This window comes from Carcharhinus amblyrhynchos, chromosome 1 (assembly GCF_965287045.1).
Source record: "Carcharhinus amblyrhynchos chromosome 1, sCarAmb.v2.hapA, whole genome shotgun sequence".
Classification (NCBI taxonomy): Eukaryota; Metazoa; Chordata; class Chondrichthyes; order Carcharhiniformes; family Carcharhinidae; genus Carcharhinus; species Carcharhinus amblyrhynchos.
The window spans coordinates 36416113-36430553 of NC_137324.1; the positions used below are offsets into that span (position 1 = coordinate 36416113).

At 45.3% G+C, this 14441-nt stretch overlaps 1 non-coding gene across 1 annotated transcript; it reads left to right on the forward strand.

Annotated features, from left to right (window-relative positions):
• Window positions 1–13115: 13115 nt before the first annotated feature.
• Window positions 13116–13314, forward strand: LOC145351094 (U2 spliceosomal RNA). The gene has a single exon (XR_013888321.1). It is a non-coding gene; the product is annotated as a U2 spliceosomal RNA (small nuclear RNA).
• Window positions 13315–14441: the final 1127 nt, after the last annotated feature.

A 14441-nucleotide genomic window follows, 5' to 3' on the forward strand; every position in this document is an offset into this window, starting at 1 on the left:
GTATACAAGTTACTTCAGTACTGGATATTCAATATTAGTGTTGCATTTCCAAATCTATGTAATTATTTATTGCATCTAATTATCACCTTCGCTTTGAATGCAATTCAAACCAGATTTACATATGTGAAGTATTTTAAAGCTTTTCAGTGTGGTATCAGCCAGGCTCCCTGTTTCCATGTCCCATTAACATTCCAAAATTAATCTATTTTTTTTCAAAGCTGCAGAAAAGAAAGTATTTTAAGAAACTGCAGGACGTCACTTATAAAATCAATGAAAATAAGTTTATGTGCAGCTGAGAGCTGTTAGTACTTGCAGGCACCAATGGCCTATCAAGAAATTCAAACATGATATAAAAGCAGGTATTTTAAATGTGGGGAAAATAAATGGATAATATCCTAAACCTCATGAAATTGTATTTAACATTTTATTGAGATATTTAAAAATGATTGTGACAGGCTTGATGAACTGCGCATTCAGGAAGCTTTCCTGATTCATCAGATCTTTAATGCCTAGCTCTTTTGGGTACACACCAACAAAAAATGGGAAATCAGCTTTGGGCTTATGCCTATATCAAGCCAGATGACAATGTAAAACCTAACAGAATCTGATCACCTCTGAGGGATTGTCTGAAAGTACTTAAGCTCTGAACTATTTAGATATAAAAATATTTAAATGCTTCTACTGTACATTTATTGGGATATTAATGTCTAGTACTCACTGGATGGTACATTACCGCATAGGGCAAATAAATGCTCTTACCAGACTATTTCTCTTTAATTAAGATTCCTCTACAAAGTGGTTCAAGGCAAATTCATATTTTATTTATCTGCTGACACATTTCAATTATATCAGTTATGTATTGCGAAGCATATTTTAATATCATTGTCCAAAAGAATTGGCAGCCGTGTACACTAAGTGGAGTCTGACAGCTGCTTTTCATTAAGCTCCTGACTGGCTAATGATTTAACAAACATCTCAGCGTCGTGCTTGTTTTTCCTTAGCCTTATTAATAAAATCTCACCCCTGTGAGTTTAGTCGGCTAGAATTTATAAATTGGCAGGCTTACTAGATGCCACATGTCAAACAGTTGAACTGCCAGGCTTTTATTCCCCTCTTTCATTTCATGCACTTAATACCAATTAAGTAAATTAGACTTTCTGGCTGCAGCCATGCAATTCCCAGATAGTCAATCACAATTCATTCCATTGTGTTGGTATTAAAAAATACTGTCATGTGTTTTAGGATGCCATGGCAGGAGGTACATTTATAGTCTGGTTTCCTTCAGGAAGTGGTCCATGTTCCCAAAGCTGTCAATCATATTGCCCTGTCAGGGAAGCATAGATTATAAAAAGCATGTTACCAACGTCATTTGCAGGAACAGGCAGCTCCGTCTCTAAATTTATTGTATATCTCGGAATCAAAATGCATTGCATTTTCTTTCACATGTGAAAGTATTACTGGGAGTGATAAGACTTTTCCGGCATGTTTTCTTTACTCGGAATAAACAGTGTAAAAACTGCCGGAGTTATTTAATTTTGTCCGTGGTGACCTGGGATTGTGGCAAAGGATGCAAAACTGGCAATGATGCATGTTATTCATAGTCACATTTCTTTTCTGTTTTAATTACTTTCCTCATACAACACTTGCTAACCGACCACCCAGAACTGCAGAACAGTTTTCATTTTAACTTAATTGAAAGAAGATGGCATTGATGTACTATGACAATGAGTAAGGCTCAAAGGTGCAATTTTAACAAAATAACAAACTGCTTTTTTTTTTACATTCTAATGGCAAATGTATTTTTAGTTCTAATCATTATTTGATTTGCTGCATGTATGTCCAGAATTATATTTGTTTCTAGGTACAAACTTATAAATTAGGAGCAAGAATACACCATTTTGATCTTCAAACCTGCTCCACTGTTTAATGTTCAGGCTGATCCGACTATGGCCTCAGCTCCACTTTCCATCCTGCTCCTTATATTTTTGACTCCCTGTTAGTCAACAATCTATCTACTTATGCCTTTAAAATATTCAGTGATCCTGACTCCACTGCTCTCAGGAGTTCCAAAGTCTCACAACTGTCAGTGAGAAAAAAAACTTCTTTTTTAAAAGGGAGACCTCTTATTTATCACCAAGGTGGAATTTCTGGAGTATGTATGACATGGTATTCTGAACCAATATATTGAGGAACCAATGGGAGAATAGGTCATCCTAGATTGAGGATTGTGCAATGAGAAAGGGATAATTGGCAATCTGGTTATGCAAGACCCTTGGGTAAGAACAACCATATAGGATAGAAATTTTAATCAAGATAGAGTAACATAGTTGATTCTGAGGCTAAGGTCCTGACTTCCAAAAAAAAGGAAACTCCAGTGGTATGAAGCACAAGTTGGCTATGAAGGATTGGGAAACATTACTTAAAGGGGTGACAGTGGATAGGCAATGGCAAACACTTAAAGTGCGTATGGGTATACTGCAGCAATTGTTTATTCCTGTCTAGCACAAAAGTAAAACTGGAAAGGTGACCAAACAATGGCTTACAAGGCAAATCAGAGATAGTCTTAGATCCAAGGAAGAGGCATACAAATAAGTTAAATAGCAGAGTTGAAGATTGGGAGCAGTTTAGAATTCAACAAACGAGGACAAAGGGATCGATTAAGAGGAGGAAAATAGAGTATAAGAGTAAGCTTGTGGGGAACATAAAAACTGACTGGAAAAGCTTTTTTAGATATGTGAAGAGAAAAAAAGATTGGGGAAGACAAATATTGGTCCTTGCAGTCTGAAATAGGGAATGTATAATGGGAAACAAAAAAATGGCTGACCAACTAAATAGATACTTTTGTTCGGTCTTCACAAAGGATGACACAAATAAGATACCAGAAAAGTTGGGGAACACATTGTTTCGTGAGAGGATGGAACTGAAGGAAATCAATATTCGCTAAATATTTTTAAGAAGCGGGTTGATGGGTTCTTGATAAGAGAGGGGATTAAGGGTTATGGGGAGAGGGCGGGAAAGTGGAACTGAGCCACAACAGATCAGCCATGATCTTATTGAATGGCGGGGCAGGCTCGAAGGGCTAGATGGCCTACTCCTGCTCCTATTTCTTATGTTCTTATGTTCTTAATATGAATTAGGAAACGGAGTTGGGGAAATGAATGGGATTGAAGGTTGATTAAACTCCCCAGGAGCTGATAATCTACATCCCAGAGTACTTAAGGAAATGGTCCTACAAATAGTGAATACATTGGTGGTCATCTTTCAGGATTCTATAAACTCTGGAACAGTTCCTACAGATTGGAGGATAACTAGTGTAACCCCACTATTTTAAAAAGGGAGGTACAGAGAAAACAGGGAATTATAGACCAGTCAGCCTGATGTCAGTACTGGGAAAAATGCTAGTGTCCATAATAAAAGATTTAATAACAGAACTTTTGATTTGATTTGAATTGATTTATTACTGTCACGTGTATTAACATACAGTGAAAAGTATTGATTCCTGCGCAGCCATTGAGAAGTGGCATGCTCCACAAAAGTCCTATTTGGGCACTTCATAAGTGAGGGTTAGTGAGGAAGTAAGTGTATAGCATCCGATGGCTCTCTGCTACTCACGGGTGTCCTTTTGTTGCGGCCATTTTCTACTTTGGGTTGGTGGGGCCTCTGCGAGTGTGTGAGGGGTGGAGGGCTGTTGCTCAGCAGGTTCTCCAATGTCCAATTTGCAGCATGGACCCGGGTCTCAGCACTGACCTTGGGTCCTGTGGTGCTGCTGGGTCCTAGTGCACCCAGCTCACTTCCAGTTGAAGAATGTGCATAAAGCCCTAGAAAATTGCACTGCTGCAGCCTCTCGATTTTTCAAGGAGCTGTGATTGTGGGGAGCATGTGGCTGGCGAGGGGTGTGTGTGTGTGTGCTGTGACTATTGATGTACTAGGGGCAAGCAGTGTTCCTTAACCTCTACATGTGTTCCTCTCCATCACTCCCCCCCCCCCCAACTCCCCTTCAGGGTGAAGAGATTGCTTTTGCGATGCAACCAATCAATCTTGCTGTTCTCTTGGTTGCTGCTAGAGCTGAGGAGGAGGAGCTAGAGGAAGGATTGCGGGCACAGGAGGCCCAGGAGTAGAGGGAGACAACCACCAGAGGCAGGAGGTGGCTGCCGTTCACCCAGAGGGGGGATGCAGGAGAAGGAGGGAGCAGAGACCCCGGCAGTTCTTTGCACTAGTGCCATTTGAACAGATATCGGACACCAAGTGCCATCAAAGTTCTGCCTCTAAAAGAAGACATTGCAACATCTGTGCAACCCATTACAGGACCTGGCACCTAGAGGCACCCATTCTCGGTGGCTGTCAAATTGAGAGCCGCTATAAACTTTTATGCAACTGGCTCCTTTAAGACTCTCCGTCTTAAAGGAGATGTCTGGGGCATCTCCCAATCAACCGTGCACACCTGTATCAAGTCATAGAAATCCCGTATGCCCGGGCTGGGCAGTACATCAAATTTAACCTGATCCAGGCCCATCAGGAAGTCTGGGCTGCAGGGTTCGCAGCCACTGTGGGGACGCCTAACGTTCAGGGGGCCATCAACTGCACACACGTGGCCCTCAAAGCCCCCCTATGGAGTCTGCGGAGATTCATTAATGGAATGAGGTTCCATTCCCTGAAAGTCTAACTCGCGTGCGACCATAACATGAACATTATGCATGTCTGAGCAAGATATCAGGTAGTGTGCACGGCATTTGCAGTGTCAGGGACATCCCAGAAGCATTTGAGGAGAAGCCCTGGCAGCGGAAATGGCTTGTGGGTGATATGGGTTTCCCACTATGGACATGGCTGATGACACTTGTGCAGAGGCTTGTGTCTGAGGCAGAGATCAACTTTAATGAGGCCCATGTAGCCACCCATGTGATAGTGGAGAGGTGTACTGGGCCTCTCAAAATGCGATTCCAGTGCCTGGACCGATTTGGTGGGACCCTCCGATACAACCCATGTTCTCTTCCCACATAGTGTGCTGTGTCTTGCACAACCTGGCTGTATAGAGAGGTGACATATTGGAGGAGGCGGAGGACTTGGAGTCTGACCAGCCGGGCATCACTGGGGAGGATGACCAGCAGGAGGAGGAGGAAGAGGACGAGAAGGAAGATGAGGAAGAGCATGCCGAGGAACCCCAACCAGGCACTGGAGTGCTGGCAGCCCAAATGAGGCATGTGAGGACAGCAAGGGAGGCCCTGATCACCAGGCGGTTTACTCACTAGGCGCTTGTGTCTGTGGGTTCCAGCTGCCCCCCCTCCACCCCCCACCAAAATTCCTTCTATGTTGTGCAATATTGTCACACGAGTGGTGGGCCTGGGTACTTTGTTAATGAGTTTTTTGGCAGGCAGGGGGGGTGATGACGACTCGCTAAGCACCATTATGATGATGCCCTGGTGCAAACTAGTTTGACTCCTACCTGATCTTGACATGCACGCTGGCACCAGGGCCCATGTCTGTGTAGTGGATAAGGAATCTGAAACCCTCATCCATGGCGCTGGGGCAGGTGGGGTGGGGGACGGGTTACTCGTGGGGTCAGGGGAACCAATGCCTTCCTTTGAGGGGTCTCCCAAACTGACATCAACATGAAGCATGCCTTCAATAGAAAAGGATTCTTTTTCAAGACAAATTAGTCACAGGTGCGTGGTGAAAAAACATTTAGTTGCAATGAAGTTGTTTAAACGAGACGTTCTAACATAAAAACTTGTGATCAGAAAGCATTAAGGTGCTTAAGTATCTTTCAAACTAGTGTAGCTCTTCAACCATGCCATCTCAGTGCAACTACAACTTCCTAACCTTATGTGGCCTAGCAATACATCTCAGTGACCCCCCAGAATGCACATCGGAGGTGGAGGGGGCTAGCTGCCTACCATGTCCCATGGCCTGTGATGCGCATGGCGGGAATTCTCTGGAGGCCCTGGACCTTGAAGGCCCTGGCCTACTTCCACGTGTCTGGGATGTTTCCATAACATCCTCTCCATCCCGCTGCCCCTGAGATGCCCCGGTGTCAGGAAGGGGGGAGTCAAAAGGTGTAGCCACAGCCACAGTCTCCTGGCTGGAAGGCCCCGACATCGGCTCGAGCCCTTCCTCCTTCCTTGGAGTTCCTGTGGGCCCCTGGAAGGCAATTCTTCTGCAGTGAGCTCCATAAGCTCTGACATCACCTGGCACTGCCAGTCCTGGAGGACCACCTACGTCCTACCCATGGTGGTTATGCCCTCTGCGATGGTCACTTGAGTCAGGAGCCACTTCTCAATGGCTGCAGCAAGTGCCCTTTGATGACTGAGCCATGCCCTGCAAACCTTCAGCCATGACCCTATGACACTGAGCCACGTTCTCAAGGGCTGCTGCCATAGCGTGCTGTGTCTCACTGCTATCCCACTGGGTCTTCTACAAACTCTCGAGCCTCTCATCCATGGGCCGCAAAATCTCAGCAAGCCTGCTCGGTCCCTCTGCTGTGGCCTGCTGTGACTCGGCCATTGCTTGGAGCCTGCCACTTATGGTGAGGACCATCTGCCCCAGGCTTTCTACTGCAGACGCCACCCTTGCAGTTTTCCTGGGAAGCAGCAAGACAGGCAGGAGCTGGTTTGCTTGAAAGCTTTGGGACTCCTCCCAGCATCCTCACATTTGGCCCAGTGTGGCCGTCGGCCCCTCCTGCATTCTCTGGCTCTGTTGCTGCATCTCCAGCAGCTGAGGGTGAAGTAATCTCAGAGACCCAGCTTGTAGCCTGGGGCCAGCTGAGTCCTCGCCTCTGGCAGGCCCTCACATGCCAGAGGTCTCAAACGTTCCCTCCTCCACCAGATGTACGTTATCAGATATGTCATACTCACCATAGACAGACCCAGAAACCTCACCACTATCGCTTCCCACCGACATGTCAGTATCTGGGATGGTGAACTGCAAGGTGGAAGCTGATGCCAAAAATCTGCCACCCTCAGAGGTCTCTTCACCTATATTCTCTGTCTTGACCAGGATGGATGGGAGCTTGGAATCCAGAAGGACTGGATCCGGATCAATCCCTACAAATCAGGACACAAGGTGAAGTGCAAGGGAGAGAGAGGAATCTGGGATGCCAAACACGTGATTCACATTTCTTCACTGAGCATAGAACAAAGCACCAAGAAAATTATATCACAGGAACAGGCCCTTTGACCCTCCCTCCAACTCTATAGTGACCAGGATGCCTGTCTGATTTGTTACCCCCAACCCTTCCGGGGACCATATGCCTTTATTCCCAGCCCATTCACATAGCTGTAGAGATGCCCCTTCAAGGTCACTATCGTATCTGCATCTGGGAAATCCCACTGGCAGCGGGTTCCAGGCACCCACTACCCCCTCTGTGTAAATAAACATGCATCATGCATCTCCTTTAAACTTTGCCCCTCGCACCCGAAACTTGTGCCCCCAAGAAGTTGCCTCAAAGTGACTGGAGGAATGACAGGTGTTCCTGTCTTGATGGCAGCCCGACCACGCTGTCACTGACAGCCTGCGTCTCCCCTTCTCCGGAGAGCTCCAGTGCCCGCTCCTCGAAGGGGCTGAGGACCTGGAAGTCTGGCTCACCATCGCCATCTTCACCCTCTCACAGGTTTATGGTTGGTCTCCTCCTGCGGAGACAGAAGGAGCCATGAAAGAAATGATGGCATGATTCCTGCAGAGTATCAACTGGTGGCCCTTAGGGGGCAAGTGCAGTGGGTATATTGGCCTTCATAGTAACACGAGTTTAAAGTCGAACAGATTTGTTTGGCAGCACTCGCGTTCGGAGTCTCAGACTCCTTAATCTGGTGAATGTCTAACACTAGCATCTTCACATCATTACTGCAATTAGACAGAGACTTGGTGAGACCACACTAGAATATTGGGTACAATTTTGATCTCCTTACCTGAGGAAAGAGGTTCTTACTATGGAAGGAGTGCAGCAAAGGTTTACCGGAATGTTCCCTGGGATTGTGGGACTGACATATGAGGAGAGATTGAGTCAGTTAGGATTATATTTGCTGGAGTTCCGAAGAATGAGGCGGATCCCATAGATGCCTATGAAATTCAAACTAGACAAGAAAAGGTAGATGCAGAAAGAATGTTCCTGTGGCGTGAGAGTCCAAAACCAGGGGTCACAGTCTAAGGATATAGGGTAAACCATTTAGGACTGAAATGAGGAGAAATTTCTTCACCCAGAATGTGGTGAGCCTGTGGAATTCGCTACCACAGAAAGTAGTTGTAGAAAATATCGTGGGCAGAATTTTACGAGGTTTTTTCCTAAGTGTCGGGCAAGCGTGAAACTGGGAAAGTTCCAGTTCTGTTTTTTGAGCGAGTTTTCAGGCCCAATCTTATGCACTCTGTCTGCAAAATTTTGGACGAGTCTGTTTCTGGCCTGAGAGACAATGGGCTGGGCTTAATGCACCTGATAGCCTGTAGAGGGAGGTAGTGTGCATGTGCAGATCTCTGATGCTTCACGCGCACATTATCACTGGCAGGGATCCAACAGAAAAAGAGAGAGCTGTCAGGCCCTGGCTATTGCAGGAAGCCTCAAAGCAGCTCACTCCCTGGTAACCATGGGGGCACGTGGCCCGAGATGCAGCCCCTATTGCTCCCATCACCTAGACCAATCACAGCCCCGCCACTGACGGCCCCCCCCACCCCCACCAGCGTCCAGACCAATTGTGACCCTCCCTATCACCCAGACTGAACACGACACACCCCTGCCCAGACTGATCACGAATCCCCTCCTCTCTCATTGATAGTGGCCCCCTCCCTCCTCACCAATCACATGCAGAGTAGCAATGGTCCTCCTCCCCCCCACAGGCCACACCCATCCACAGGCCTCACCACTGGCACTGCCCCCCACAAGCACCGCATTAGCCCCACCCCCATTGGCCCTGTCCCCATTGGCCTCAGCCTGGCATAGCCCCATTGGCCCCATCCCCTGCCTGGTGGGCATTGTCCAGATGCCAGGCTGGCATTGCTAAGGTGCCAGGGTGGCACTCCCAGTATGGCACTGCCCAATGGGCACCTCCACCTTGCCCTCGGGTCTCCCTGTGGGGGCTTCAATGGCATCCAGTTCCATCCACGAGGCCAACAAGACTACTCCCTATTCGTGGGGAGCAGATGCTTATCTCACTGGACAGACCCTTCACTGGCACAGCCATAAAGGCAAGCAAGCCTGGACAATTGAGTGCCGGGCTCGCTAAACCTATTAAAATGAACATTAAAATAAATTTAAATAAAGTAACCAGCTTCTCGCCTATTTCCAGCAAGAGGTTGACCGCGCTGGAAATCTGGCTGCCTTAAAGTCCTGGGGGTCATGAAAACCATCGTCATTCGCACAAGCTGCTTTATGCCTGATTTTATGGCATTTTCCCACTGCAAAATGGGTGTAAAACGGCGGTAAAATCTCCCCCTGTATGTTTTCAAAAAGGAGTTTGATATCGCTCTGGGGGCAAAAGGAATCAAAAGATATGGGCTTAAGTGGGGACAAGTTACTGAGTTGGATCAGCATGAGCGTAACGAATGTCAGAGCAGGCTTGGTGCGTGAATGGCCTCCTCCTCCTTTTCTCTATGTTTCTATGCAAAGGCAATACAGTGGTAGCACAGTGGTTAGCACTGCTGCCTTGCAGCATCAGAAACCTGGGTTTGATTCCTGGCTTGGATTATTGTCTTTGTGGAGTTTGCGTGTTGTCTGTGTGGGTTTCCTCTGGGTGCTCCAGTTTCCTCCCACATTCTGAATGACGCGCTGGTTAGCTGTATTGACGCAGTCAGGTGCCGGAGTGTGATGACTAGGGTAAATTCATTGTAATGTCATTGCAGTGTTAATGTAAGCTTATTTGTGACTAATAAATATACTTTTACTATTTTTATGCTTATATCTTACCCCCGAACCATGAGTTCTTATTTCATACAGTACCTTTGATATTCCGGTTCACCTTTTGTTTTCTCCCGGCACAATGAATTTTTCTTTGACCCAGAAATAATGATAACCAAGTAATGGTGAAATGATTAATTGTAAATTGAAATGAGTATCTTAAATTGAGCAAAGCTACTAATCCAGAAAGATTTGATCCTAAATCAGTGCAATTCTCTGCCAGACCTTATATGATTGATGCAACATAACGAATGGGATTTGCCCTTCCAAGATAAAACATTTGCAAACTTGTTTCAGTTAAATCTTTATTTCAATTAGAATTATAATGTTATACAACTACATTCAATGATTTTCAAAATTTAAACTTCTGTGAAATTTCATAAAATTTCAGGTTCCCTTCAGATGATAAAATCAAAACAAATCAAGCTACACATCTTGTTCCACTTCAAAAACATTAGTTCAGTGGGGAAATTAACAAGACATGAAGAGTTATAGAGATATACAGCACAGAAACAGGCCCTTCGGCCAAACTCATCCATGCTGACCATGTTTTCTAAACTGAACGAGTCCCATTTGCCTGCATTTGGCTCATATCTCTCTAAATGTTTCCTATCCATCTACCAGTCCAAATATCTTTTAAATGTTGTAATTTCATGTGCCTCTACCTCCATCTCTGGCAGCTCATTCCATATACACACCACTTTCTGTGTGAAAAAATTATTCCTAGGTCCCTTTTAAACCTTTCCTCTCTCACCTTAAACATACATCTCCTAGCTTTGGACTCCCTTACCCTGGGGGAAAGACCTTGGCTATTCATCTTATCTATGTCCCTCATGATTTTATAAACCTCATCCTCCTACGCCCTAGTGAAAATAGTCCCAGCCTATCCAGCCTCTCCTTATAATTCGAAACTTCTAGTCTTAGTAATATCTTTAGAAATCTTCTTGCCGCCCTTTCCAGTTTAATAACATCCTTCCTATATCAAAGTGACCAGAATTGCACACACTACTCCAAATGTGGCCTTACCAATGTCTTGTACAGTTGTGACAAAATGTCCTAACTCCTATATTCAATGCTCTGATGGATGAAAGCAAGTGTGCCAAACGACTTCTTCACCACCCTGTTTATCTGTGACGCACTTTCATGGAAATTTTCACTTTCCCCATTGAACAGTCTCATATAACATGGTGCTGTAGTTAGTTTGCTCATCTAAGGTGCCTCATAAAAGGTTGCTGCAGAAGGTTAGGGTGCACGGAGTTGGGGGTAAGGTGTTAGCGTGGATAGAGGATTGGCTGTCTAATAGGAAGCAGAGAGTTGGTATCAATGGGTGTTTTTCTGGTTGGCGGTTGGTGTCTAGTGGTGTGTCGCAGGGATCGGTGCTGGGGCCTCAACTATTTACCATTTATATAGATGATCTGGAGGAGGGGGCTGAGTGTAGGGTGACGAAATTTGCTGATGACACGAAGATGAGTGGAAAAGCAAATTGCGTGAAGGGTGTGGAAAGTCTGCAGAGAGATCTGGATAGGCTGAGCGAGTGGGCGAGGACCTGGCAGATGGAGTATAATGTTAGCAAGTGTGAGGTTATCCACTTTGGCAGAAATAATAGTAGGAGGGATTATTATTTAAAAGGTGAAAAGCTGCAGCATGCTACGGTGCAGAGGGACCTGGGGGTCCTTGTGCATGAGTCGCAAAAACCCAGTCTGCAGGTGCAGCAGGTGATCAAGAAGGCGAATAGAATGTTGGCCTTTATAGCGAGGGGGATAGAATATAAAAGCAGGGAGGTCTTGCTGCAACTGTACAGGGTACTGGTGAGGCCGCAGCTAGAGTACTGTGTGCAGTTTTGGTCGCCGCACTTGCGGAAGAATATATTGGCCTTGGAGGGAGTGCAGAGGAGGTTCACTAGGCTGATACCAGAGATGAGGGGGTTGGATTATGAAGAGAGACTAAATAGGCTGGGTCTGTACTCGTTGGAGTTTAGAAGGATGAGGGGGTATCTTATAGAGACGTATAAGATAATGAAGGGGATGGATAGGGTAGAGGTAGAGAGATTCTTCCCGCTTAGAAAGGACAGCAGGACTAGGGGGCACAGCCTCAAGATAAGGCGGGGGTGCAGTTTAGATCAGAGTTGAGGAGGAACTTCTTCACCCAAAGGGTGGTGAATCTCTGGAATCCTCTGCCCGTTGAAGTGGTGGAGGCTACCTCGCTGAATATATTTAAGTCACAGGTAGATAAGTTTTTGATAGATAGGGGAATTAAGGGTTATGGGGAGAAAGTGGGAAAGTGGAACTGATCCATTTCAGATCAGCCATGATCTTATTGAATGGTGGGGCAAGCTCAAAGGGCTAGATGGCCTACTCCTGCTCCTATTTCTTATGTTCTTATGTTCTTATCTAGCCCTACAGAGCTTTCCCTCATCCACAGCAGTAGCGAGAACTTCGAACCTATTGCAATATTCTGCAGGGATATGAGTAGGTAAATAATTGACCTGAAGACCACTCAAGCAAACTGGGCACCAAAGGTTGGAGGATTTGTAAAGTGCAGCTTATACTTACCATAGGTAATTCACTTCTCTAAATAATTATTTGGTGCGGAGAGACTGCACCATTGTTCAGGAAGCCATCTGGCTGTTGTTTCTGATTTCAGCCTACAAGCCAGGAAACTGATTTAAATTGGACTCTTAAGGCCAGTAAACAGCAGCAAATAATTTTCCTCCCATTGTGAATGATTACCAACTATCAGTAGAAATTCTGCCTGGCACCACCCCAAGTTATTCAATTGGTTGAACCTAGGACATTTGGTGGGTTCAACTGAGGCTGCCAGGTCCTTGTAAAAAGTACGCTACTCAATTTCTGATAGGGAAAAGTGAGACAAGAAATTGGGGATAAAATGTGTACCCAATTCCCCTCGAATCAAACTCTTGACAGGCTTGATCTACAAAGCCAACAATCCCAGCTATAATGAAAAAGTTCTCAAGTTATTAAAATCAATTTTCAGACTATGAGCCTGCAAATTATACAAGCAAAAGCTTTCATTGATAATAAATAAAACAGAAAGTGCTGCAAATACTCAGCAGGTCAAGCAGCATCTGTGGAGAGAAAAGCTTGTCATTTCAAACCTGTGACCTTTCTCCAGAAAGCTTTTATAGATTGATTGGTGGGGGGAGGGGGGCTGTGACCCATGGCTGGGTCATGGGATGTTGAAAATAGGTCGCTTGGTAAATTCTCACTGCCCTATAAATGCTCCTGCTTCTCAGCCTTTTGGCTAAGATCAAGTGTAGTATCAACATGCTGTGCTTGGTTGAAGTCATTAGGTTACATTTTAGCTTCATTTGAAGCAATTTTTAAAAGCGGCATCTCGGCCTTTTGGCTAAGATGCAAAAGAGATCAAGCCTTGGAGGAGAAGCTATGCCTACTCCAATCAGCTTGGATCATGTAGATCAAGCCCAAGACAGGAGGTGAGAGTCCTGTTTTATCAGCTTCGATTGGGAATGTCTCAACTTGTTCAGACTCTGAATTGGGCTTGATTTGATTGAATTGGAATAAAAACAAAAAAAAACAGCATGTTCTGTGATCCTGTTCAAAGGAAGCATGGGATGATCTGTTTATGGTACACATTTTGTAGAAGGTGGTATGACAATGGGAACCATTCAACCAATGACAAAGCCAGCATGAGGACTTTTGATATCTACATAGATAATAGGAGTTGGGGGGAGCCATTCAGCCCATTAAGCCTGCTCTGCCTTTCATTCGGGTCATGGCTGATCAACCAACTCAATAGCCTTATCCCGCCTTCCTCCCAAATTCTTCAATCTGCTTTACCTCAAGCGCTGTATCGAACTGCATTGATGTGAAGGAATTGCCTGATACAATTCAAGTTGCATGCAATTTATGAAAGGAAAAGGTAAGAATTAGTAGAGAGGTTTATTTTTAAATGCACAGTAAATCTCATTTAGCTTGCAACTTTAAGTTTTTTTATTAGTGTCGCAAGTAGGCTTACATTAACACTGCAATTAAGTTACTGTGAAAATGCCCTAGTCACCACACTCTGGCACCTGTTGGGGTGCACTAAGGGAGAATTTAGTATGGCCAATGCACTGAACCAGCACGTCTTTTGGACTGTGGGAGGAAACCGGAGCACTCGGAGGAAACGCCCGCAGACATGAGGAGAATGTGCAGACTCTGCACACAACAGTGTCCCAAGCCAGGAATCAAACCCAGATCCTTGGAGTTGTAAGGCAGTGGTGCTAATCATTGTGCCACCATGCCGCCCTTTAGTAGCAGTACAGCAGCTTGCTTGGTCAGTGGACTCTGCCTGAGTCTCGCCTTTCCCGCCATGAAGGTAGGCTGTAACTTCAGAGTTTGATGGGTATCTCACAATCCAACTCATCATTTTTCCTGTGCGCGCAAAAATGTTTTGCTGTTGAATCAATTTCAAAATGAGATGACTCCAAAAAATAGGAAAACCACTGAGGCGTTTATTTTTTAAAAATTACAGCTGTATGTGAGGAAGGATAGTGTGACACATTAACCACAGACTTCATTGGATGCAGCAATATGTAGTTATTGAT